Source organism: Crocuta crocuta, unplaced genomic scaffold (genome assembly GCF_008692635.1).
Source record: "Crocuta crocuta isolate KB4526 unplaced genomic scaffold, BGI_CrCroc_1.0 scaffold216, whole genome shotgun sequence".
Taxonomy (NCBI): domain Eukaryota; kingdom Metazoa; phylum Chordata; class Mammalia; order Carnivora; family Hyaenidae; genus Crocuta; species Crocuta crocuta.
The window spans coordinates 1,499,885-1,522,690 of record NW_027531504.1 but is presented as its reverse complement, the minus strand read 5'-3'; the positions used below and the strand labels follow the sequence as shown (position 1 = coordinate 1,522,690).

The following is a 22,806-nucleotide window of genomic DNA, read 5'->3' as shown; positions in this document are numbered from 1 at the left end:
TCAGCATTGAAAGATGGAGCTTTACGAATCCTTGTCTTTCAGACTTTATACAGCTCTATTAGCATGCTTCTCTGAAGCAAATTTCCTAAAAACGCTCTTTTTTTTTTAAATTATGTATGTATGTATGTATGTTTATTCTTGAGAGAGAGAGAAAGGGAGAGAGAGCGCGAGCAGCAGAGCATGAATGGGAAGGGGCAGAGAAAGAGGGAGACGCAGAGTCTGAAGCAGGCTCCAGGCTCTGAGCTGTCAGCACAGAGCCCAACATGGGGCTTGAACTCATGAACAGTGAGATCATGACCTGAGCCGAAGTCAGACGCTTAACTGACTGAGCCATGCAGGTTCCCCTCTTTTTTTTTTTTTTTCCTTTTTAATAAGTGGCAGGTATAGGTACATAATTCAAATTACCTTCTAGTCTTTGAAAAAAAACATTAAATCATGCTGTTGTAGAACTTTAGGCAAATTATCTTGGCCAGTCAAATGGCCATGTAACATTTGACCATCTTATTTGTTGAGAATCTTTTATGCATTAAGTATTGAGCAAAATAAAGTCCCAGAAATTGAACCAAGTTTAACTGATTTGGATATTTTGTCCTTTACAAAATTCAATTGGTGTTTGTCGCTATGTGAAATGTAAGGTGGTTCTATTGTCTTTTGAGGAGGGAGGAGTGGAGAAGTGGCCAAACTTTAAAAAATTAATGCATTAGAGTAAGTGACAGGAATATGAGTTTTCATTGACCTAATTGCTATATAGATGTGCAATTATTTAATCTAAGTAATTTGTACTTCTGCGGTTTTATCATTTTCATGCTTCATTATCACCCTGTATATTCAAGGTATTGAACCTGTTCCATAAACAGTATTAATCTCAATTACTTTGGGAGCGTTAAATAATATTCCCTTATTAAATATATTCTTTGTTATGCTGCCCATGTTTTTGCAGTGTCAGAAGCTGTTGATGCTGATAAAAGCAAACAGTTAGTTTAAAAACCTTTTCAAGTTTTAATGAGATTAAAAAAGTAGTGTGCACATTTATATTTCCCAAGGTTTTGGTTATGGAAAACACCTTGTCAGGCAAATTTAGAACTTGGAGTCCAGAGTCCAACTCATGGCTTGGTTTTATTCAAGGGACATTCAAATAGAACATTTTAGGTCTTGGCCAGAACCGTGGTGGTAAAACACTGAAAAGATTTCAATTGGTCCCTGAGACTGTAAACTTCTTAATGGCAGGGTCTGCCACTTTTATCTCTGTAGCTCTGAAACATGGTTGGCTGTTCTTTAAATGTTTGCTGCTTGAACTGAAGTGAGTAGTAAAACAGAATTTGGGACTCTGTGTCCCAGGTTTTCCTTATTTAATGTACATATGACTACATTGGCAAACCATACTTTCTTCTTGCTTTCAAAAATTTCATTTTATTATGTTCATCTTTGATGTGGAACAGTTTTACGGCCTCCTGCTGTGACTCATTTGGGCAGTGAGTTAACTGGTTCCTTGGAGCCCAGCCCTTCCTTTTAAGTTGTGGTATTTAGGCTCCCCAAAGTTAGTTTGCCTCGGGGTAGAAATCACAACAAAGTGTCCAAATGATACTTCAACTTCTAGGTAAAGACAGAACTAAAATTAAAAACTCTATATCATGTAAGCCACCTGAAAAACAAACAAACCTAGGAGCATTTGTATCTTCCCATTAACTCTTGGCTAGCGCAAGGGAATTAATCTTTTCTGCAGACATAAAAAGGTTACCCAAGATTGTCCCCCCATATTTAAAAGTTCTGAAGTTTTAATGTGGAGTCCAGTTTGACTGGCATTTAACTTTAGACCCTACTCCCCTATCTTAATTTAATCATCATAACCAAAAACAGATTAATTTGGATATATGTGCTAAGTTTATCGATTCATTGTTAGAATAGAAAGGGGAAAAAGATAAGAAGGAAGTGTTGCTTTCTCTACTTAGTCTTTAGTCACCATGAAGGGATTTGCTCCTTTGTCTCTTTTTAAAAAACTTTTTAATGTTTTTATTTTGAGAGAGAGAGAGACAGAGAGAGACAGAGACAATGTGAGCGGGGGAGTGGCAGAGAGAAAAGGGGACAGAGTATCTGAAGCAGGCTCCAGGCTCTGAGCTGTCAGCACAGAGCCCGACATGGGCCTCGAACCCACAGCCCACGAACAATGAGATCATGAACTGAGCTGAAGTCAGATGCTTAACTGACTGAGCCACCCAGGCGCCCCAACTCCTGTGCCTCTTCTATTAGTCTAGCACAGTTTTACATACTTCAGTGTGCCCGTCAACTTTCATACAGGGTTGTTTGCCCAAAACCACATTTTCTGTCTTACCAGTGATTTAAGAGACCTCAAAGGGAACTCTTAGCCATCTTGATAAATTCATCTCTGACAAAGACTCTTGTGCATATAGTGCACAAGAAAATGATGAAACTGAGGAGCAAATTTATGGAGAGACTTTTAACCCTTTTCTTGTATCAATTTTTCACTTGTGCAGTAGGGAGACCAGTCTCTGGTCTTCATATCTTGTGCCTTGGCCATAAAGAAGCTCACGTCCAAAGTGCCACTACTATACTTGGGGTGACCTCTCCATGCCCAGGATCAGGCTGTATGGTCTGGAGATGCCAGAAGACCTCATTTAGGGTGGGTTTCAAGTTTGGCTTCTGGCAGAGATACTGTGGGTGCAGGGGAAACTTCCTGAGCCTTCAGGTGTCACTATGGGGCTTTGGAGCTTGTTTTTAATAACAAAGCAAATATTATCAGCAACTGAATGGAGAGCAAGATGCCAATCATGCCAAAGTTCTGTTGGAGCCAGGGGGCTGTCCTGCATCTCTCAGAACTAGCTGTGTCTGATGCTCCCTTGTCACACTGACAGGGCTCTCCCTGGCTGGGCTGATTGGTCGCCGGCAATAACTGATATGGAATACTGATATTCTCACGGGCAGTTCCTTCCACTCCAAAGAAGCTCTTTTACTCCCCCCCTTCTCATATTTCTGACCCCAGCCTGGTGCCCGGCCACCCCCGACCATGATGCCCCTTTACCCGGGGGAGGACAAGTCCTGGGCGTGATGCTCTGAGCTGACGGTGAAATCCACCAGGCTGCTTTTCACTCCAGCTCGTTCTCGGGAGAGTCCTGCTCCAGACTTCTCAGGGTTTTTACAGCACAAACAACTGCATGCGGGCCGAGGGGAGGCTGAAACGGACTTGTGTGTGGTGGTTTTATCGCCTTTCATCACTTTGCTGGCCTCATCCCGAGGCACTTGCCTGGATTTATTTCTGCCTAAGACTGAGGAAGGATCCCTTCTCCTTCTTTTGACTCTTTCTATTTTTATGGTAAGTGCTTGCATTGAATGAGCTGCGCTGCTGCAGTGAACTGAAGGCTCTTGCTCGCTTGCTCCCTCTCTTCCCAGCTAAGCTTTTAGTGACCTTCTCTCTGCGTTTCTCCTTTTTTCATGGATCTGTGTCTGGGGTGATCCAGCGAACTAAAATGTCAGGGCCCATTTGTCTGGACTGTTTTTCTTTTCTTTTTTTTCATGAACCTGAGCTTCTCCGCTCTGATGGAAACATAAGCACTCTCTCTTTGTCCTTGAAGCGGCAGCCAGGGGAATGTGTTCACGATGGTAAACTGCAGCAGTGTGCAGGGGATCTGTGGAGGGTGACTGACAAATTTGGGCAAGATGCATCCTTGGCGTGCTGAGGTTCACTCTCAGAACCTGGAAGGGCCGGGGCTGGGCGGCCCACATAGCAAAAACTATTCCATCTTTCCAGGTGAAGACCGCACCCGTGTGAGTTATGTTGGAGTCTGCCGTGGGCAGTGGCGCTTGGAGCACCTGCCCCTGAGAGTCCAGACCGGCCCTGTGTCTTGTGGGCTTCACAACTTGGGCAGTGACATTCGCGGCGGGAGAAATCCTGCACTGGCGGATGGAGTAACTCATGACCTCATTGCTTCCTTTCCTTTGGAATCTCAGGGTGCCTGCTCTGCAAACCATATTTTACATCCTTTTCAGAGGCTGCTGGGCCAGTGATGACGGGAACGTTTTAGAGTTGGCAACATAGTTTCGTCCTCCTGCTGGGAGAGAAAACGCTTTGAGGCTACTGGAATGATTAGACTTTCCTAAGTGAAAATAAGCAGGCTTGGGAGGAAGAACATGTGTGTTGCAGCGTCCACGGGCAGATTGTTTATTCTAGGACATCACTCTTAGACTAGCGTCCTAATTTTTCACCTGGTCTCCTGAGCCCTGCTGCAGGCAGAAACACAACTTGAGGTCTATTACTGGCTGGCTGCCTGTTGTAGCCCAAAGGAAACCAAGAACATTGGGTATAGATCTCACTGGTACCTCTCTTCACAGGGAGATGTCCTTCTCTTTTTGTTTTTGGTAGCAGGTGTGTTGAATTATTTTGGCATTCCAAAGAATAAGCTCCGCAGTGGTAATTCTGCTTGGTTCTTTTCCAGCTTAGGCTGGAAGATGGGTTGTCTTATTTGATTTTGTGTGGGATTTCTAATTCTGGTCCATTTCACTCTAGGGAAGGTTCTGACCGAATGTAATTCAGTCTGTGATTTGTAAGATACTGTGCTAATAAATGTGATTTTTGGTATCAAAAGAGAAAAATGTGCAGTGAAATTTCTGGTCTTTCCCCTGTTGATTGGGAATTTGGAATATAAAGTTCCTCAACTGTCTTGCTCATTCTCACCACTTTTAGTTCCACTGCCTGTGTGGATTTTTCTTAAAATAGTGGTGATGACATCAAGCATATGCTTTTATTCTGTTCACTGGGTTCAAAGTAGATATATTTGGTGGAGGGTTCTTATATGAAAGCATAAATTAAAATAAAGAGTAAGAATTTGTAGATGTTTATGTACAATCCGGTTTCAGAGTAAAGCCAGCAAATAGGTTAACAGCAACAAAACAAAAAATTAGGATCCTTGAAGACTATAAATTCTGAATCCAAAAGTAATGTTTGAAATACTTTTGGCATTGTCTCAATTAGCTGTTCTAATATCCACTCTTTTCTACACTCAGTTATAGCTCATAGCAATGTTGTGATCTCAGTGGTAGACTTCTCTGCTTCCTTGAATCATTCTTTCATGCTTACTTGTTTACTTACATCCTTAATGGTGTTTTGTTACCTTGCTTATTCTTTTATTCCTACAATTGCAAGGATTTTTATCAGTGCCTGGCAACACAGCTTGAGGTACTCAAGATGGGAAGAGTTAGAATCGGCTTGTATGTCAAGGAAATAGACTCTGCATTTCACACTGCAAGCAATTTTGCATGCGTTGAAAAAAAAATATTTCCTTTTAATTAGCAACTTCAGCTTTGAGAGAGGAAAATTCCTTAGGCTTCATTATCTTTCTGAACAGAATGTTTGCCTATACAATCAGAAGTGTGTGTGTGTGTGTGTGTGTGTGCGCGTGTGTGTGGTGTATGCAAGTATGTACACAAATGTAACACTGACTTATAACTGTTATATGAACATACTTTTAATAGTTATGGCATGTTCCTTTAGAGGATGGAAACAAAATTCCTAAGCTATTGCTTAGCATTCTCTAGTTAGCTCTTTTTGCTTTTGTTATTAGAGGGATTTCCCCACTTCTTACATCCCTCCTCCAGATAATGCCTTTGGGAATTTCTTTGAATTGGGAGAGTTCTACCGCATTTCCTTGTCTCACAGCATGGTGTCATGTTAATTCCTTTGCAGGGTCTCTGAAGGCAGCATAGAAAACTGCAGGAAAAATTGATAAAAGCTGTGCTGAGTGGAGCCGGTAGCCTCTTACTGTGATGAAGTCACCACAACATTTTATTTGTGTGTTGATTCAGCTGCTGCACCTTGCAACTGGTTTTGCTTGGCACTCTGGCAAATGGAAGTTATTTGAAATAGGTCTAGAAGCACCTCTATTGGTGTAGATGCACTTACTCATTTTTCCTTACTTGTTAATTACAGCCATCGTTAAAACCGTGTTTTACTGTTTCCTTCGGGGGTGGTTTAATTTGAAATCTGCAGCTTCTACTGTAAATCAGTATTCCATTTTTATCCTGTTCCTTTCTGTGTTCTTTCCTACTTCTGCTTTATATACGTTGCTGTATGTGAGCACGCATCCACGTACCCTTAGAAACTCGGGCAGTGAAAATTGACAACTAACGAAGAGTTGGTTACAGCTTCACATTTAGTAGCCGAACTTCAGCATTCAGCCTGTGATCCTGTTCATGAGGGAAGAAACTGCCCCCATTAATACAAATATAACCTCATGTCTACAGACACTCTTGTCATTGAAACTGTTTTCCATAGTTGATTACCAGGACCAGAAATAGAATCAGTTTTGCATTTTAATTAATGACATTCTAGATCTGTCTAGGTTGGACTGCCCTCAAATCTTGATATGTTTACTACCTAAAAGGTCTTTGCATTTAGAGGGGGAGTTTATAGAGTCTATTTTTACAAAGTAAAAAATTTTATTCTATGATACAGCCTTTTTTTTGGGAGGGGGATTGGATGAACCATATCATTAAGGATGCTGGCTGAATTTTTCTGTTGACTTTTATAGTATAATTAATAAAGTCCCTTTACCATGTCTCCATGAGCTTTTTTCTTTAACAGAGAAAAGAGAGGAATATACAACTCCCACATAAAGCTGTTTAGGGAGAGGACTGTTCTCTAATGGAGATTCAAGACCACTTCTAACACTAGCTATGGTGATCTACTTTGAAAGGAACATGCTATTCAATTGGCAACTTACCTTGTATAAAATAGGAGAAATGCTTCATGAGCTGTGTTAAATGCTGCAGTTTTGATCTGTGCTTCCCAATTGAATTCCTCTAGGACTATAGTCACTAGACAGCTTTGCAGAAAAAAAATCCTGTCCTCACTAGCATAATAATCTAGCCAGACTGTCATAAATGTTTACGTTGCAAGTTATATTTCTTGGGTGGTAGAGGGAGATAGCAGAATTTTGGAGGACAACCAAATCACAGCCCCAAAATAATGCAAGGCGAAAGGGGAAATTCTTCCCTTTATGTACCATTTAATTCTCTAGTCAAACTGTAGGTCCTTAAGTCTAAAGATCCAAGAAATTGTTAAAAACAAATAATGACAGATTTTGTGGACCTTTTCTCTAATAGAAATCCTGACCCTTAATTAGGCATCTGCTGAGCGACCTTTTGGCTTGTGTGAGCCAGCAACCATTCTTATAGAAAGCAGACATACTGTAATACAGCAGGAATTTACTTCCATTTTTCCTGTTGGTCTCCCACTGAGGACCTCCTGTGAGTGTCAGAGGGAATGAGTGTCTGAAGACAGTCAGAGAAGATAGCTGGTCACAGAGGATGTCTTCTGGACCTTGGGTTCCAGTGCAGCCCCAGGCACCAACTGCTATAAGACTCATACATACTCCTGTCTGCAACCATTGAAAATTATGAACTGTTATTTTACCTCTATTTTTACTAAATGGTAATTTTTAAAAGGCAATTGATCCAGGTTAGACATTCTTAGAGAGGAGGTGAGCTATACATTCCTTTGGTTACCCCCTCTTCTCCCCGGGAACTATAACCATGACGCGAACATCAGATTCAGAAGAGTGTGTTAATGGTGAGTCTTCATGAGCAGAGTTCCTGTGTATATGACTACTACCTGCTTACCCTGGGACATTTTGAAATGTTCCTCCTAACCGTCAAAAAGGACCTTGAGGCACGTCTTATCAACCCTCTCATTTCCTAGATAAGGAAGCCGAGTCTCAGGGAAGTTATGCCCTCCCCAGGGTTAGAGACCTGGTTAGCACCTGGGAAGACATTTTAGTGCAATGTGCAGGGATTTACTCAGATCCCTTGTTTCATTCCTGGTGTGGGGCCCTTTCCACAATACACAGCTGACACTTACTGTGTCATTCATTGCTCACAAAACTGCTTTGTGGCATCTAACTCACTGGTGTCCATTATTTCTGGGTTCATTTCATGCAGATTACGTGGCTGTACCAGTCAGAGTGAGTCACATCAAGCCAATGTTTATGGTAATTTGTTCATGCTTGTGTAGAAATGCATTTTTTATATTGAAGTTTTGCTTTTTTTAAGAACATTTCAAGAATTTTACAAACAGTATACCCAGTTATTTTTCCTCCTTGCATTTCAACTATTTAACTGCTGATCAGTTTTGTAGAGGGGTTGATACATTTATAGGTGGATTCTTTCATCCATTCATTCACCTAATACATATTGAGCACCTATTATGTCCATCCAAATGCCAAGCAGCAGGGATCCAGTGACAAAACAGCTGGATGCCACCATTGCTGAGTGTTCAGAGTGTAGTTATGCTTCATGGAGTTTGTCTTGATTCTCAGCCAGTGATCTTACTGTTTCACATGGTTTCTCAAAGAATCCATTTGAAAAACCATTTGCTTGGTCAGTTTCTGCCTGGGAGTATTCCACTGATAAGTTCTTTTCTTCCAAAGGCACCTTTGCTGTCATTGCAACATGTATCTTCCAGTTTTCAAAACAGTAATCTTAACTTCTGTTCCTGTTACCTGACTGAACAAAAGAGATTGATTGGCTAAACTTGTTTTGACTATTAGGATTCACAAAATGATTGTTCTTTGGAAAACTTAGCTATTCCCTGGAATTCTAAATGTGTAGTCTGGATAGCAAGGTGTTTGTAGAACTAACCGTGGGTCAAAGACCAAATCTCTTGGCCTTGCATGGCAAGCCCATTATTACATACACCCCTTGTTTGCTTGTTTGGCCTCTTGCTCTGCAGCTCCTATGGAATTTTTTAGAAGTATCAAACCATTTGCAGTGCTCTCACTTGTTTCAGTGTTTTTGCATGTCCTGGCTCCTCTGAAATGTCTCTATTCTCTTCAGACTAACTCTCAAGGCAGGTTCATATATCATCTCTCGAGGAAGCTCTGTGACCCTTAACACCTTTACTAACCCTTGTGTGCAAAGGTGACTTAGGTAGATCATGTCTATCCTCTTATATTCCTTAGTACAAAGATCTCATACATAGGGTTTTATAGACTGTACTGTCATTGTTTGTCTATTGGTTCTCTTTTTCCCAAAGAGACATTTTGTTCCTTGAGGTCAGGAACTATGTTTTCATCTCTAATCCCAAGGCATAGTTTAGTGACTACAGGTACCAATAGTAGATATCCAGTAATCCTTGAACAAGGTAGATTGGGAATCACCATATAAAACCTATGGTGCTGGTATTGATAGCTACTGCTCTATGTGGAGAACTTAATTTTTCAAAATAATCTGACTATATGAATATACTGAGAAGGATAAAGAGATTGGCAGGCATCCTGATGCGGTCCATTGGAAATTCTATGTAAAACCCCCAGAAAATGTTTGTCTCCAAATGAGTTTCAATAAAGTAAACAATAATAATTTATTAATTACCCTCTATAAGCAAAGCATTATGTTAGGTGTCCAGGAATGAAAGATTTTTTTAAAAAGTCATAAACTAGTAAGGATTTGTGTCATGTGTAAACCATCTGGCTATAAGACAGATGATTACAGAGATTCTTTAGGCTGTAGATGTGCAGGTAAGGAAGGGGGTAGAGAGGGATAGAGGAACTGGCTTGGGCAAGAACTTAGAGATTTGGGGTGCCTGAGTGGCTCAGTTGGTTAAGCATCTGACTCTTGGTTTTGGCTCAGGTCATGATCTCACATTTTGTGAGTTCTAGCCCCATGTTGGGCTCTGTGCTGATAGTGCAGAGCCTGCTTAGAATTCTTTCTCTCACTCTCTCTGCCCTTCCCCTGCTCACGTTCTCTCTCTCTCCCTCCCTTTCCCCCTCCCAAGATAAATAACTAAACATTTAAAAACAAAAAAGAACTTAGAGATCTAATGGTGTGTCAACAAGAAGATGGCTTGGGGGAGGTGGGGGGAAGGGAGGGAAATGAAAAACGCGGAGAAAGTCCAGGGATCTTTGGGTGGGGGAGATGGGGATGGTATTCAGAAGAGCTAAGTGGCAGTTTATTATTTCTGAGAGATGGGAGATAATTAATAGGGTCTGGATAAAGCCAAAATGGAATCTCCCCTCAGATTTAATTAATGAAAAGTCTGTATTCAGCAGGGAAGGGAGAGCAGTTGCTTAGTACATAACCACATGAGACGTTTGCTTCTTACCCAGCCCGTTTACCCTTGAGGGTACACTTTGACATTCAGAGTCATCACCAGGAAATGAAGCCAGGAAATCTAATCTAAATCAATCAGTTTAGACCTAGAGAGAATTTAGGATGGAGGTCACTGAAGTTCCTGTGAAAGTACTGTCCAGAGTGTAAAGAACCCCATGGTCCTTTGGTGCTTCATTACCCACAACTTCTGTTTCTTTTTCTTTGGCAGTTGGCTTGGTGCTGTTTATAAAGAATATAATCATTTTATTAATCAGTGTGTATATGCGTCGATAAGGTATGTTATATAGCTAAAAAGGTAGCTTATTAGAAACTTATATCTGTAATCAATTCCATTCATTCCCAAGGTATGATTTCTGTTGTGCCTCTTCCTACTTTTCTTTTCTCTAAAAGAATTGGGGAACATAGGTTTAGGGAGTGGTAAGTTAAGTTTTGTACATCTGAGAATTGTATCTGGTCAGATGCCTCTCTACCTTGAATGTAACCTCAGAAGATGGAATTGGACAATCTCTAGATATCTTGGCCAGAGCATGAAAGCAAATGGATTTTTAGTGAGAGATCAGAGGTAGAAAAGAAGCTCACTTCATTTACTCACTAAACAAGTCCTTATTATGCACTTACTATGCTTCAGGCACAGTTCTGAGCACTAGAGAAACAACAGTGAACAAAACCATCTATGTCTTGCTTTCATGGACCCTACATTTGGGTAGAAATGGGAGGAGCAAACAGACACCATTAGCAGATACAAAGCATGTCAGATGGTGATATGCACAATGGTGAAAATGAAGAGTGTTGATGTTACTGTTATCTTCGTATTTGTTTTCCAGTTGTTGACCTTGTTATATTTAAATAATTTTGCTACATGCATTGTTTTCTGCTTACTGTTATTATGTTTACTTTCTAACTAGTCTCCATAAACCACAATCTTGAGAGATTCTTCCCCTAGGTAATTGCAGGTGTTGAAACAATTGGTACTGTGAACAGAAGTTATAATCAGGCATTTAGCTCTTGAATTGACTTAAAGGAAAAGTAAGATGGACACCAGAGCTCATGAGTATTTTTCTCAAGGGTAAGGTTGTCAGAATTTAGATGAAGAATATAGGATAGAAACAGACCTGTCTCTCACTTGAGTCTGACGGGGAGCAGATTGGAATGTTCTTTTGGGAGACTGAGAGCTTGAGCTTCGGGAGTTCTGGCCCTGGGAGGGGGCAGGGAAATGATGGACATCACCAGTGAGCACAGCTCATTAGGAAGAGATGAGAGTGAACTAGAAAGTGAACATACAAGAAATTTAGCAAGTTATTTCAGTTTGGGAAGGAAGAAGGATAAAACCAGTGAGACACATATGTATCAGTGAGCAACAGTTGTAAAAAAAAAAAAGAAAAAAGAAAAAGAAAAGAAAAAAGAAAGGGTTCTGCCTAAAGTAGAACATCTGGATGAGTCCATTAATAGAAGGGCTGTCCTGAAACAAAGAAATGTTCACGAATTTTTAAAATTTCTGCCCTATTATGTATGGTATTTAATTCGGTATCTATGTTCTATTTTATTCCAAGCATGCTTTTTTGGTCAATACTTTGTCTTTTTTCTAAAAGAATTTGGATTTAAAGGAAAATCTCTTCTGGTGGTGGAGAGCTTGGGCTCTGGGACAGGCAGCTTGGTTCCCATTCTGGCTCTGCCACTTACTCACCTTTGGACCTTGGGCAGGCTGCATAGTCTTTTTGTCTATCATTGTCCTCAATTATAAAAATGAGAGTAACTAACAATCCCTTCTTCATAGTTAGAGCTATTTAGTGTTAAATGAGATAGTACATGGAAGGCGCAGTGTCTGCAAGATGGTTATGTTGCCAAACAATTGTTAATATTATCAGTATTTATCTCTAGTGTTAGGAATTTGGAGCAATTGTCCTATGTATATGTATGCTTGTGTGTATATATTTACCTACTTAGCTGACTGTCTTCTAACGATCATGATCATGCATTCTTTTTCATGTTTGGATGAATGATTTTATGATGCTTTTTAGAAGCATCAGTATTTGCTTTCAGTCTCTTAAATTTTTTTTTAATGTTTATTTATTTTTTGAGAACAAAGACAGCATGAGCAGGGGAGGGGCAGAGAGAGACGAGAGATAGAGACACAGATTCTGAAACAGGCTCCAGACTCCAAGCTGTCAGCACAGAGCCTGATGCGGGGCTCAAACTCACGAACTGTGAGATCATGACCTGAGCCAAAGTCAGACACTTAACTGACTGACCACCCAGGTGCTCCTCAGTCTTTTAAATGCTTATTCAGTTCATTTGAACTGCAAGTCTGTATCACAGTGACATATGAACAGGAGAATTGGAGACATGAATGACCACAGAGGTCTATGGAGGAGGACCTACTAGATGATTTCTGGCAGGAAAAGAGAAATTGAGATGGAAGAAAACAAGGAGCAAGGTGGCAGCAGGTAAGATGAAATTCCTTTGATTCTGACAGAGGGGTTAGGGATGGTTGCTCCTTAGATGGTATGTGGTCTAAGTGGGCTACTGCTATGTCATTAGCAGTTTCCTGGGGAGAATAACCAAGGAGATGGGACTGATGTAGACAAGGGCAGGGTGGTTAGGGAGGAGTTGTTTTGTGGCAGTTTGTAGGAAAGATTTCTAAAAGCAGAATGCCTGGGTCACAGGACATGTAAGTTTAAAATTTTGATAGCTCCTACCTAATTCCTAATGACAGAAGTGTGCCAATTTATACTTCTACCAGCACCGAATGAGAATGCCTGTTTCCTAATCCCTAAGCCCACCGGCAAACATTTTATTTAATGTTTATTTATTTTGAGAGAGAGTGTGAGCAAGGGAGGAACAAAGAGAGAAGAGAGGGAGAGAGAATCTCAAGCAGGCTCTGCATTGTCCGTGCAGAGCCCAACAAGGGCCTTGATCTCATAAACCCCAAGATCATGACTTGAGCCAAAATCAAGAGCCGATTCTTACCTGACTGAGCCACCCAGATGCCCCCGTCAGCAAACATTTTGATCTTTGCTAACCTGCTATGTGAAAAGTAGTATCTCAGTTTGAGCATCTTTTCATGTGCTTACCTATATTTTCCTCTTCTGTGAACATTCTGTTAATGTTCTCTGTGAGCTTACTTTTGAGTTTTGGTCTTCTTGATTTTTAAGAGCTCTTTATATATTAAAGAAATTAAAATTTCCTTAATGATTTCCCCTTATTTTGTCATCTGCCTTTTTATATTGTTTGTGACATTTTGGGGATAAGAAATTCTTAAGTTTTATGAAATTGAAGTTGTCATGTTACTCTATTGTTTCTGGATTTTGTATAGTAATGAAAAAGCTGAACCTGCATTGGGATCATAAAACTAATTCAACAATTTCTTTTTTGTATTTTAATGATTTTATTCTTATTCACACTTAGTTTAGTAATAAAATAGAAATTCAATTTTATTTCTTCCCAATAACTACCTACTTGTTCCCAAATATTTTTTGAATGACGTATCTTTTATTTGCCTGTGATGTGTTAATTTTTGAGAAAGACGATGTTTACTTAGACCAGGGTGGAGGTGACATGAAAGGGTAGCATTATCTATTAAATTCCCTTATGCAGTTTGAACCATTTGGGGAGTTTGCTTTGTTTTGTTAACTGTTAGTTTGCTGGCTAGCCCTACACTATTAATTTCTCTAGCTTTTTGTTTATTTAAAAAATTTTTATTTTAGAAAGAGAGCATGAACAGGGGAGAGGGACAAAGGGAGAGAAAGAGAGTGAGAATCTTAAGCAGGCTCCAAGTTCAGCACCGTGCCCAATGCTGGGCTTGATCCCATGACCCTGGGATCTGACCTGAGCTGAAATTGAGAGTTGGATGCTCAACTGACAGAGCCATAGAGGAGCCCCCTTTCTAATTTTTTTTGTTTTAATATCTGGTATGGCTAGTCACCTCTTATTTTTCTTTCTTCCAGAATTTTCATGGGTCTTCTTATATGCTTGTTTTATTGTATAAACTTTAGACGTTGTCTAGTACTGAAAAAATCATGTTTTGGGGGAAGGGTTAGATTTATAGATTAATTTATTAAGAAGTTATGAAATTGAATCAGCCTTTCCCCAAACAGAGTATATGTTCCCATTTAGTCAAATCTTTTATGGATCTAAGTAGTGTTTTAAAAGTATTCTTCATATATCTTGATAGTATTTTTTATTTAAATACTTTGATGTCCTTTTATGATAGGTTTCTATCTAGCCTTCATGTATTTCCAGAGGTATTGAGGGATGAGACGGAATGAGAGTGTTCTTCAGGCACCATAGAATGAATGAATACTTTAGGGAAAAATAGTGAAAATTTGCATAGATGGATATGACTGACTCATTTTTCTTTTAGCCCTATGTTAAAACCCCATCTTTTGAATTGTTGACCTAACTATAAATATATATTTGCTTAAAATCTCTAATTAGATTTAATACCTGTTTTTCTCACTGTCAGATTTAGAGCACCAGTTGCTAAGATCCTTTTGCACAGTGTTTTGTAACATTGTCTTGTAATAATTTATTTGCCTCTTAATAAATTAACTGAGGAAGCATTTAACAAGTACTTACTATAGACCAAGCATTAGAAATATGCTAATAAAATGTCCCTTCCATCAAGGGGTTTGCTGTTCATTAGGAGACTGGCCTGAAAACAGATTATAATAAAATAATATGCTTTCTTGAAATTATATGAAGGGTAGAATTGAATGCTGCAGAAGAGGAGTGCTTAAGGCTATCCTGGGACAATCAGGGAAGGCTTCCCTGAGGAAGTGGTATCTGAACTGGAACCATTTAAATGAGTTGCTGCCAGGGGGCAAAGCAGACGAGATTGTACCAGACAAAAACTACCAAGTGCAAAGTCACTGGGATGTGAGTGGGTTACAGGTAATGTAGTTCATTAGACTATGGTAGGAGATGATGCTTAGCCAATGGGCAGGTACCACATTTCAAAAGACTTTGTATGATATGCAGAGGAAGTTTTCCTATATTGTGTCGGCATTGGAAAAGATTTTGAGCAGAAAAGACAAGGTCAGATTGTAGATGACATCACTCTGGTAGCCATATGGAGGACAAATTAGAAGGGCAGGGGTAAACAATCAGGAATACTAGTATGGAGTTTACAACACTGAGCCCAGTGAGAGAGTATTTTCTCTTAAACTAGGGCTTTGGCGTTAAGAATGACAGGGGTCCTTTGCAAGATCATTCAACAATCATTCGTTACATTCACCTCTAGTTCATGCTTTGTACTTGGCTTCTAGGATGCAGCAGTGTATAAGATAGGTATGCTCTCTGCTTCCAAAAAGGTGACATTCAAGTGGGAGGATACCGACAAGCTGATGAATAAGCTGATGTGACAGGCACTGGTAAGTTAAATGAAGCAGGATTAAAGGGAAAGGCAGGGTGGTGTGGAGCATGCTCTTCAGCCAGTCCTCTCAGCAGAGTGATAGTTGGACAGAGAGACCTGGAGGAAAGAGGAAGGGTGTAAGCCTGAGGACATAACAGGAAAGAGTGTTCAAGCAGTGGGAGCAGCTAGTGCAAAGGCCCTGAGAAGAGACCGTACTTGCCATGATTAAAGGATAGCAAAGAGGCCAGGTGGTCTAGAGCAGAGAGACACAAGAGCAATTGGGAGCCAGAGGCCATGGTAGGTATTACTTAGATGTTAGGGTGAGATGTGAAGTCAGGGCAGTGATTTGAGTACAGGGGTGTAATGATTTGTCTGGTAGCCTTTAAAGAATTTCACTTGTTGCTGCATGGAGAATGGAGCATTGGGAGTCAGGATGTAAGTACATTGGTTAGGAGTCTGGTCCAGAAATTTTGGAGAGGTGATGATGGAGCAGGGTGTAGGCTTTGGACGTGGTTGAGGGGGTGGCAGGATTATGGATCTGTTTCCAAATTGGAGTTAAAAGAATGCAGGAAGGTATGCCTAGGAAGTGAAATGGGCAAGCATGGGTAAGATAACTGCTGCTAAAGAAATAGGCAATATTTTAAAGGGAGGTAAGGATAGAATAGTCGGCGAGGGCCACTGTAGCAAGAGCAGTCAACGCGATGGTGAGTGGGCCACCATGAGCTCTTGCAGGATTCTTTCATGCCTCTGTATACTTGTAAGCCACACTGGAATGTGTGAAATGATTCAGCAGAGAATTCCCAGAATTGCCTTACTCTAAGAGGCTGTGTTAAATAGGGTTAATTGGAAGCATATGAATGGTGTCTACTTTCCTGGACAATAAAATTGATAAAGAGACTACACTTAAATTGAACTTTAAGCAATTTCACAGCCTACGAATTTTCAGCAAACAGTAATCAGGGCTCTCGTAACATAAGAAATTGGTAGCCATTTCATTGACATGGGTCAGAAGAACAATGTGGGGGGCACAGAAAAGGACCTACACCTTAAGAGTGTGGGGAAAATGAATTAAGTGTGGCTGAAAATTATAAATTGCCTAACATTTTATCCAAGGGCTTTTAGCTAAGAGTTTTCTCTAACGCCTAGCTACTTTTTATTAGCAGAAGGTTATAAAATGTTCCAGAGAGTTGAGTCAAGGCTAGTTCCCTTATCTTTGGAAGTTACCTTTGAATGATGCAGTGCTATCTGCTCCAAAAAGTAAGTATATTTCTGTAAATCATGTGATGTGTTCTATTATGAAACTGAAAAAACACTCCTGAAGGTTTTTTATGGATCCGAGCCAGGTACCCCTTTTGTCAGACCTTGCCTTTTGAAAGATTTTAGGCTCTTCATAAGAATTCAGATTTCCCTTGCAAAATTGAGGATGAAAACCATGCTCAAGGCAGTTCCAGTCACCATGGACTGGGTAAATTTCCATGATATAAGGCAAGTTAGAAAAACTGGACAGGAGTGGAGACTGTTCTCATGCCATACTGATCAAAGGCTGTAGTTTGACACGTCTTTTCCAGTTACCTGTATGGTGAATCATGCACAGTCTTCACTGAATTGTGTGTGTGTTGGGGAATTTCATTCTTTCTTGAGTTCACCTGTGTTTTTCATCATAAGTCATAAGTTAAAGAACTCTTCAGTTATAGCTAGAGTGATGGGTAAGAAAGAATCCCTTAAAACATGGCAATCAATATGAAATCTTTCTTCTGTTAATTGGTCGCTGTTTTTTTATAACTTCATATAGACTTACATAGACTTCTGTCATTGTGTGAAGGATATACTATATGTGTGTGTGCATATACCGTATATGTAGACATATATACATATATAATTCCTCTTTTCCTCTCTATAGTAGTCTTTTTGAAACATGAGCCATTCTGATTTTTCTTTTAATTCTTTACATCCAGCTTAGTGTCTGGCACAAAGGATAAACTCAAAAAATGATCAATGATAAAAATCTAGAAACAGATATTTTTACTGTTGTTCTGTTAATTAAATACCGTTATACCTTGTTTAGTTTTGAATTACTTTTAGAGACCTTAATGATTGTACCTGGTAACTTGGTTTTATGTGGCAGTCTATGGAATATTCATGACTTTCAATATTTAAAAACATAGACAACAGTTAATTAAATGATTTTTAATGTTTTACTTTTTTATTTTTAGAGAGAGAGTGTGCAAGTGCTTGAGGGGGAGGTAGAGAGGATCCTAACAGGCTCCATATTTAGTGCACCGCCCAATGTGGGGGTCAATCCCATGACCAAATTCAAGAGTTTGATGCTTAACTGACTGAGCCACCCGGAAGCTCCCAAATAGGCAAAATTTTAAAGGAAAGTGGCCCTGTACATGAATTTAGAAGGATATGGAAGGATCATGAGATTATGGAAAGATCATGGGATTATAGGACAAAGCTTCAGTATATATATATACATTTGTAGATATTTATAGGTCTATTTTCTCCTACTATAAGGAATTTAGGCTGCTGATAGGAATAGATGATATTTAACACAGTGAAAGTTCAAAAGCAAGGAAGAAATGGGGGGAACAAAATGGAACCAGATATATAATTAAATTGCATGTCAGAATGACCTAAATGTAAGATACAGAGACCACAACTTTGGCTTTAAGCTTTTTGTCAGCCAGCAGGAAGAGGAAGCTCTTGTAGGAGTAAAGAGAAGCCAGTTGCTCAGGATGATTACAACTATTCTTGGCACCAACATCAGATAAGAATTTCTCCCAGGAGTCCCTGTAAAGAGTACACTGTGTTTTGTTTTCAAAATCATCAAATCTTGTAAGGCTGATTCTCCTAAAACACTTTTGTTTTAATAGCATTGCTTCAAAGCAAATTTTTGTAAAAGCAACAGTAGGGTTCTGTTTAGGTACTCCATTCTCTGCTGATGTGGTTTGGCATCTGAAGAATAGATAGACTTCTTGTCCTTTAGTTTTCCCTGTGTATTGTTTTTCGCAGCTGAGGTTTTGAGAATTATTCATTGACATTGAACTTAAAGGTGGTGTTACTCCTTCCTAGATAGGCCTAGAGTGCAGCTATTCTGTGTGGCCAGTTAAGGAGAGACACAGTGCCCTAGCAGAGTGTCAAATTGAAGCTGGGGTTAGCTTCCCTTAGAGTGAGCTGAGTTGATAACAAAGACATTTGCCTGAAGAGCAGGCTGCCCTCCTTACTTCCAAAGGCAGCATAGGGGGAACCAAACAGTTAGGCCATGATTATACATAGAAAGTTCTTCAGTACTCAGATAAATGAGTGGTCTCCTCTGAGGACTTTTAACAGGTATTCATGGGGTGTACCCAAACACACAGCAAAGTATGGGAGGTTCTAAGGGCATCAATTTCCAAAATCTGGACTGTGTGCTCAGTCTTATTTCTCCCTACTTTTTCACAGTTACTCTTTCCCCATTTTAATGAAGAAAGACATCTCTCTTATCTGTCCTAAATCTTGCTGTAATGTATTGTGCATGCATATAGAATCCACCTGGGCACTGAACAGAGCAGCAATTTGAAATATTTTCTTGCTAAGTAGTATGGCAGTGTGAGCAATAAAAGACTTCCTAACATAAACATATGCTATCTTGGAATAAACTTCTGTGGGGAGGCAGACTGAATATAAGAGTTAAAGAAGAAAAAACTATAAAAATTTTCCAACTGGTGAGGAGGAGCTTGAATTTAGTTATTTTTAAAATGGGTGATGATGCTTATATTAGGGTTCTCTAGAGAAACAACCCAATAACACAAATACACATGCGCATGTGTACACACACACACACACACACACACACACACACACACCTGGTTGTGAAGGGGACAGACAGAGAAAGAAGATAAGGGAAAGAAAGATTAAGAGATCATAAGGAATTGACTCATGTGATTATGGAGGTTGAGAAGTCCCAAGGTATGCAGTTGGCAAGCTAGAGACAGTGGTGCAAAGTTCAGTCCAACAGCCAGCAGGCTTGAGATCCAAAAAGAGCCATTGTTTAAGTTCAAGTCCAATGGCAGAAGGAGAACAATGTCCCAACTTAAGGCAGTCAGAAAGGGGGAATTCCCTCTTAGCTTTTTTGTTCTATTCAGGTCTTCAGTTGACTGGATAAATCCCATCTATTTTAGGGAGGACAGATTGTGCTTTTATTCATGCAAATATTAATCTCATCCGGAAACACCTGATTGAGAATCATGTTGAACCAAAATTCTGAGTAGCCTGTGCCTAGTAAAATTGAAACATAAGATTAACCATCATGGTGGGAAACAGAAATTATGTATTAAAATTATACTATTTACATATGCCAAAAATTATATTCTTTGTATTCTATATAAGTTTATGATGATGTCAGCTTAAAATTTCATTGGGGAGTCAAAGTCAAAACTTAGGAAGGGATACATAGGTTTTTGTTTTGTCTTTTGTCTTTAACTTTTAGCAAAAGTGTTTGAAGTCCATAAATTACTCCTTATAGTTATTACCAAAATAATTGTCAGCTTGTTGCAATACTTTACCCAAAATAAAATCTCAAAAGTAGTTAGAAGGGTTGTCCCTTCTTTAGGAAAAGAGCATATGTTCAAAATAGATCATTACAGCAGTTTTCACTACTTCCACCACCACCACCTTGGTCAGAGCCACAGCCCTCTCTCTTATGACTGTATCATCACAGCAGCCTCCGTGCTTTGACCTTGACTGCTACACTGTGTTCCCAGAACGGATGCCCAGAGTAATCTGGTTAAAACGGAAGTCACGTCATGTCAGTCTTCTGCTCAAAATCCTATTTTGACTTCTCCTGGACCTAAATGATTTCCTCACCCCATCTAATCCTGTTTTTCCCTACACTCAGCCTTTTCACTGTGCTCCAGCCTCAGTGGCCTCCTTGCTGGTCCTGTAGCATGCCCCCATACACTGTATAGTCTCAGATCTTCACATTGTTACTCCCTGTGCCTGAGAATAGTCTTTTCTGCTGGTCTTCTTAGCCAATGCCTCCCCCCCAAGTCTTTGCTGAGATTCTCAGTGAAGTCTTGCTTAACCACCCTATTTGTAACTGCACCATTTCCCACTTCATATTATCTGTCTCCTTTGCAGTTTCATTTTTCTTCATGGTACTTCCTATTTTCTAACACTTGTTATGATATTATCTGTTTTCATTGACCATGGAGCAAGGATTTTGTGTGTCTCATTTACTGGTGTTCCCCAGTGCCTGGAATAGTGCATAGCAGATACAGAGCAGATACTGAGTAGGCACACAGTATTTATCCAGTGAGTAGGCCTGCATTTTGTGTTCATAGATCAAGTTCAGTGTTTTATTGAGATTTTAACAAATGACAAGATAGATAGTAAAAAAAAAATAGTACAGAATCTTGAAAAGACATAATTATTGTTTACTGTTTTACTAAATTTTGAGTTTAATGTTTTACTAAATTTTTCTATATTTACCCAATACCCTTTTCCTTGATAGTGATTTTGTTTGGCTTAAATTTTATTTTTTTATGTGTTTATCTTGTTTGAATTTTTTATCTAAAAATATTTATTTTGAAATTCTGGTTAAATAACTGCATTTCTTAGACTGTTGAATCCATTTTAGAATGAATCGAGGTAAACATAAACATGCTCATTTGGGCTTTCTGGATGATGCAAGGCCAGAAGAGGAGATATTGCTCAGGGATGGTTGGGTGTTGACTCTGTCTCCAAGTCTCCCCCACCTATTTACCTTGGGAATATGACCTTGCTCATGCTCAGTTAGGTTAAAGAACCAGGAGATGTTTGTAGCACCCTTTCAAAAGGAAAAGCAATGTTAGTGTAAGTTCTTCCAGAGTAGTGAACTAAGGCTGAGAAAGAAAACGCAGAAATCTGGTAAGATTTAGGTTTCTCTCTAAATTCTGGCAGTACCCACCCTACATAGAGAGGGAGGGTGACACCAACAAGCCCCATTGGGAATTAAGAAGGGAAACTCAATGCAGAGACATGGTGCATCTCCCCCTATTTGGTGTAGCTCACTTTTTTTCCCCTGTAAATTCTCTATGCTTGCTAAGTCAATAAGAATTTATAGCCAAAGGGTGTGTCCATCTATGTTGCTGATGGTGTTGGGAATGGTGATGATGATAGTGTTAGCATTGTTGGTAGTGGTATTGATGACTGTTTTGATGGGGCCAGTGGTAGTGAAGGAGAAGGAAGTGCTGGTGATATGCAGAGTGTTTCCTACCAATCTGTATTAAGAACTCTATGAACTAAATACAATTATTTTCATTTACATATACATATTATATATATATATTATATATATATAAAATACACACACACAGAGGAATGAATAGGTGTAGTCATTGTTCTTCCTAAGAAAGAGACTATATTAGTGCCTTTCAAGAAACTTGAAGATTGCTAGAAACATCTTTGATTCATAAGGTTAAGACCACTTTTCTATTTGTGATCCATTGGACTCTAACCTTTAAAAGTTGTTTGTCTGATGGTGTTCATGCACACATGCTCTCTCTTACTCCTATGGATTCTCTGTCAGGATAAGACATTTTTAAGCTTATGTGTCATAAGGCCATCCCAAATCCTTCAAAGCAAAAGTAAATCTTTTGTTTCTCCATTAAGCCTATTTGCAGTGTTGGCATCTTGATTCTACCATATATTTTTCAACATGCTTCACATACTCTTTCCCATTATGTCCTTACAGTAGTCATGGGAGTTAGGCAAGGATTGTTATTATCTCTGTATGTCATTTGAGGGTTCATTTTATAGATACCAAAAACTGAGACTCAGATAAAATGAATGACTCAAGTCAGTAAATCCCAAACAGAATGAGGACAAAGGCCCATGTCTTGTAACTCTTAATCCATTTATCAGCCTGGGTTTTCCATTTCGATCCGCTGTAACTCCACCTCATCCTCCCCCTCTGACAGCAGAAGGGAACATCCTCCCTCTCAGCATAGCTCCTTGCCTGGGGTCATCAAATCCTTGCTCCAGATCAGTTCTCTAGTTTTTATATGAATACAGAATGTCATGTCAGCCTCTACCTATAATTTTCCTTTTTGTTCCTATCGGCACTTGGCTGAATTATATACTTGAATATAAATTCTAACAGATTAGACTGTGTCTATCTTAATTCTTCTATAAATAGAAATATCTTTAGTTCTAGAAAACTGTATAATATTTCAAGGGATTTGGGGGGAGGTGGTTTATGTGATATAGAAAGACACACTTAAAAATTAACTTCATTGAGATATATTTTACATAGAATATAATTCATCCATTTCAAGGATAGTTGACCCTTGAGCAATGTAGGGATTAGGGAAACTGAT

General features: G+C 39.5%; 1 protein-coding gene across 2 annotated transcripts in view; it reads left to right on the top strand.

Annotated features, from left to right (window-relative positions):
* The first annotated feature begins 3,273 nt into the window (after positions 1-3,273).
* ANO4 (anoctamin 4) overlaps positions 3,274-22,806 on the top strand; it is a 342,675-nt gene continuing 323,142 nt past the window's right edge. For both annotated transcript variants that reach the window (XM_077772254.1, XM_077772253.1), the window contains exon 1: positions 3,274-3,328. The gene's annotated coding sequence lies outside the window, so the exon portion shown is untranslated. The remainder of the gene's footprint in view (positions 3,329-22,806) is intronic.